Genomic DNA, 6,000 nt, shown 5'->3' with positions numbered 1-6,000 from the left:
AATTCACCGTCATGTGACACTATTGTAAGTAATTCATCGTCATGTGACACTATTGTAAGTAATTCACCGTCATGTGGCTCTATTGTAAGTAATTCACCTTCATGTGACACTATTGTAAGTAATTCATCGTCATGTGGCACTATTGTAAGTAATACATCGTCATGTGGCTCTATTGTAAGTAATTCATCGTCATGTGACACTATTGTAAGTAATTCATCGTCATGTGACACTATTGTAAGTAATTCACCGTCATGTGGCTCGATTGTAAGTAATTCACCGTCATGTGGCACTATTGTAAGTAATTCACCGTCATGTGACACTATTGTAAGTAAAACACTGTCATTTGGCACTATTGTAAGTAATTCACCGTCATGTGACACTATTGTAAGTAATTCACCGTCATGTGACACTATTATAAGTAATTCACCGTCATGTGACACTATTATAAGTAATTCACCGTCATGTGACACTATTGTAAGTAATTCACCGTCATGTGACACTATTGTAAGTAATTCACCGTCATGTGGCACTATTGTAAGTAATTCACCGTCATGTGACACTATTGTAAGTAATTCACCTTCATGTGACACTATTGTAAGTAATTCACCGTCATGTGACACTATTGTAAGTAATTCACCGTCATGTGACACTATTGTAAGTAATTCACCGTCATGTGACACTATTGTAAGTAATTCACCGTCATGTGACACTATTGTAAGTAATTCACCGTCATGTGACACTATTGTAGGTAATTCACCTTCATGTGACACTATTGTAAGTAATACACCTTCATGTGACACTATTGTAAGTAGAACACCGTCATGTGACACTATTGTAAGTAATTCACCGTCATGTGACACTATTGTAAGTAATTCACCTTCATGTGACACTATTGTAAGTAAAACACTGTCATTTGGCACTATTGTAAGTAATTCACCGTCATGTGACACTATTGTAAGTAATACACCTTCATGTGACACTATTGTAAGTAATTCACCGTCATGTGACACTATTATAAGTAATTCACCGTCATGTGACACTATTATAAGTAATTCACCGTCATGTGACACTATTGTAAGTAATTCACCGTCATGTGGCTCTATTGTAAGTAATTCACCGTCATGTGACACTATTGTAAGTAATTCACCGTCATGTGACACTATTGTAAGTAATTCACCGTCATGTGACACTATTGTAAGTAATACACCTTCATGTGACACTATTGTAAGTAATACACCGTCATGTGACACTATTGTAAGTAATACACCTTCATGTGACACTATTGTAAGTAATTCACCTTCATGTGGCTCTATTGTAAGTAATACACCTTCATGTGACACTATTGTAAGTAATACACCGTCATGTGACACTATTGTAAGTAATACACCTTCATGTGACACTATTGTAAGTAAAACACCGTCATGTGACACTATTGTAAGTAATTCACCGTCATGTGACACTATTGTAAGTAATTCACCTTCATGTGACACTATTGTAAGTAATTCACCTTCATGTGACACTATTGTAAGTAATTCACCGTCATGTGACACTATTGTAAGTAATTCACCGTCATGTGGCTCTATTGTAAGTAATTCACCTTCATGTGACACTATTGTAAGTAATTCACCTTCATGTGACACTATTGTAAGTAATTCACCGTCATGTGACACTATTGTAAGTAATACACCTTCATGTGACACTATTGTAAGTAATTCACCGTCATGTGGCTCTATTATAAGTAATTCACCTTCATGTGACACTATTGTAAGTAATTCACCTTCATGTGACACTATTGTAAGTAATTCACCGTCATGTGACACTATTGTAAGTAATACACCTTCATGTGACACTATTGTAAGTAATACACCTTCATGTGACACTATTGTAAGTAATTCACCGTCATGTGGCTCTATTATAAGTAATTCACCGTCATGTGACACTATTATAAGTAATTCACCGTCATGTGACACTATTGTAAGTAATTCACCGTCATGTGGCTCTATTGTAAGTAATTCACCGTCATGTGACACTATTATAAGTAATTCACCGTCATGTGACACTATTGTAAGTAATACACCTTCATGTGACACTATTGTAAGTAATACACCTTCATGTGGCACTATTGTAAGTAATTCACCGTCATGTGACACTATTGTAAGTAATTCACCGTCATGTGGCTCTATTATAAGTAATTCACCGTCATGTGACACTATTATAAGTAATTCACCGTCATGTGACACTATTGTAAGTAATTCACCGTCATGTGGCTCTATTGTAAGTAATTCACCGTCATGTGGCACTATTGTAAGTAATTCACCGTCATGTGACACTATTGTAAGTAATTCACCGTCATGTGACACTATTGTAAGTAATTCACCGTCATGTGACACTATTGTAAGTAATTCACCGTCATGTGACACTATTGTAAGTAATTCACCGTCATGTGACACTATTGTAAGTAATACACCTTCATGTGACACTATTGTAAGTAATACACCGTCATGTGACACTATTGTAAGTAATACACCTTCATGTGACACTATTGTAAGTAAAACACCGTCATGTGACACTATTGTAAGTAATTCACCGTCATGTGACACTATTGTAAGTAATTCACCTTCATGTGACACTATTGTAAGTAATTCACCTTCATGTGACACTATTGTAAGTAATTCACCGTCATGTGACACTATTGTAAGTAATTCACCGTCATGTGGCTCTATTATCAGTAATTCACCTTCATGTGACACTATTGTAAGTAATTCACCGTCATGTGACACTATTGTAAGTAATACACCTTCATGTGACACAATTGTAAGTAATTCACCGTCATGTGGCTCTATTATAAGTAATTCACCTTCATGTGACACTATTGTAAGTAATTCACCTTCATGTGACACTATTGTAAGTAATTCACCGTCATGTGGCACTATTGTAAGTAATACACCTTCATGTGACACTATTGTAAGTAATTCACCGTCATGTGGCTCTATTATAAGTAATTCACCGTCATGTGACACTATTGTAAGTAATACACCTTCATGTGACACAATTGTAAGTAATTCACCGTCATGTGGCTCTATTATAAGTAATTCACCTTCATGTGACACTATTGTAAGTAATTCACCTTCATGTGACACTATTGTAAGTAATTCACCTTCATGTGACACTATTGTAAGTAATACACCTTCATGTGACACTATTGTAAGTAATTCACCGTCATGTGGCACTATTGTAAGTAATTCACCGTCATGTGACACTATTGTAAGTAATTCACCTTCATGTGACACTATTGTAAGTAATTCATCGTCATGTGGCACTATTGTAAGTAATACATCGTCATGTGGCTCTATTGTAAGTAATTCACCGTCATGTGGCACTATTGTAAGTAAAACACTGTCATTTGGCACTATTGTAAGTAATTCACCGTCATGTGACACTATTATAAGTAATTCACCGTCATGTGACACTATTGTAAGTAATTCACCGTCATGTGGCACTATTGTAAGTAAAACACTGTCATTTGGCACTATTATAAGTAATTCACCGTCATGTGACACTATTATAAGTAATTCACCGTCATGTGACACTATTGTAAGTAATTCACCGTCATGTGACACTATCGTAAGTAATTCACCGTCATGTGGCACTATTGTAAGTAATTCACCGTCATGTGACACTATTGTAAGTAATTCACCGTCATGTGACACTATTGTAAGTAATTCACCGTCATGTGACACTATTGTAAGTAATTCACCGTCATGTGACACTATTGTAAGTAATTCACCGTCATGTGACACTATTGTAAGTAATTCACCGTCATGTGGCTCTATTATAAGTAATTCACCGTCATGTGACACTATTGTAAGTAATTCACCGTCATGTGACACTATTGTAAGTAATTCACCGTCATGTGGCTCTATTGTAAGTAATTCACCGTCATGTGGCACTATTGTAAGTAATTCATCGTCATGTGGCTCTATTGTAAGTAATTCATCGTCATGTGACACTATTGTAAGTAATTCATCGTCATGTGACACTATTGTAAGTAATTCACCGTCATGTGACACTATTGTAAGTAATTCACCTTCATGTGACACTATTGTAAGTAATACACCTTCATGTGACACTATTGTAAGTAATTCATCGTCATGTGGCACTATTGTAAGTAATACATCGTCATGTGGCTCTATTATAAGTAATTCACCTTCATGTGACACTATTGTAAGTAATTCACCGTCATGTGGCTCTATTATAAGTAATACATCGTCATGTGGCACTATTGTAAGTAATACACCAATACGTGGCACTATTGTAAGCAATAAACCTTGTAAAATATAAAATGCCATTATATGGTAATAAATTTATTCACCGGGTGAAATAAATGCTAAACTGGTCTCGTATCGTTATGGTATTGCTATCGTTGACATCATTGGTGCATTTGATATATGGAACGTCTCAAAAGCAAAAGTCTAGGATGTGCCACAGACTCGGCAATTATTTAGTATGAACAGGAACAGAACCCGGAACAAAAAGGTGTTTAACTTTGACCATAATGTAATTTTTTCGCCTGCATATTTCTTAATTTCTTAACGCATCATTGTCCAACAGGAGAAGATTATGCTGGTCAACTTTTCACCATATTCCCTAACATATTTTATAAATGCAAATGTTTAAACCGTGTCTGTTATATGTCTGTTTCATGTAGCTAGTCGAGTGTACCGGCCGACCTGGATAAAATGTTGGTGTTTGAAGGGAACATAACCGGCTTCCCTATGAATGAGCCGTTCCGTAGTAAACTGAACGAGAAGGAACCAAATTCAACAGTTCAGGTGTCGCTATTTATAACTATAACTCCATAATTAATAATAACATACATCCATAAAATGTTATGAAAAACTCATTTTATACAGGTTCAAAGTGCATGTATATATATATATATATATATATATATATATATATATATATATATATATATATATATATATATATATATATATATATATATATATATATATATATATATATATATATATATATATATATATATATATGTCGGCAGTATGTAAACAACAGAATCTCTAAATGATGGAAGAACTTAAAACTATTTTAGCACAAATGTTAACTATATCCGGCTACCTGCCTTGTAGGTGAAGTCACTCTTAGGTTTCAAAGACCAGGTTCTCATTTGTTTTGAATCCGCCGAAAAAATCATGGACTCATGTATCGATGCAAGGTTTTGAAATTAACTTGGCACTGTAGTGGTTGTTCCTCAGCAGGAACTGTGGAGTGCTCCACCGGGGTGATAAGCGTGACGGTTCCCGAGCGGGAACTGTTGAGTGCACCGGTGCGAGGGTAAAACATCGGTGTTACTGAGTTGGACGGCAAGGCGAACAGACGTGCGCAACTGACTGACAAAAGACTGTTAACTTTTGTAGAATAAGATCTATTTAGGACTTCACGATATTAGGTGAGATACATTAGCACAAAGATTCAACACATTAAGCTGACGTAAAGAGTCACACTTTAGGTTAAAAGGTCAGATAGTCAATTTTGTGTCTGCTAAACTCCGGTAACGATATATATTTTTTAACGTGGCACAACTCTTCAGCATGCTTCAATTACCTTAATTATACATCTAGGTCAGACTTAGGGGTCGGTTTTCTGTGATTTTAAAATGTGGCATCTATACACATCATATCAACACGAACACTTTTTTTGTCCACAGTTAAATATCGTTGATAAACATCAGGCATTTTAAAATTGCTCAGCTTTCACTTTATTTACACTAGTTAAGTTTCAATAAACATTATTTACATTTGGCTACACGACCTATTGTGTAGAATTACATCGCATATGTTTTTTATGAAAGTTTCATTTATTTGAGCACCAACTTATGAAGGTATTGTGGTTCACTTTTAATGAATTTGGTACCGGGTTTCCTTAACTCTTGGCAACCATATTTAATTCGATATGTTGGTTGAATACGTATTATGTTTT

Source organism: Mya arenaria, chromosome 8, assembly GCF_026914265.1.
Source record: "Mya arenaria isolate MELC-2E11 chromosome 8, ASM2691426v1".
NCBI lineage: Eukaryota > Metazoa > Mollusca > Bivalvia > Myida > Myidae > Mya > Mya arenaria.
This window is presented reverse-complemented; position numbering follows the sequence as displayed.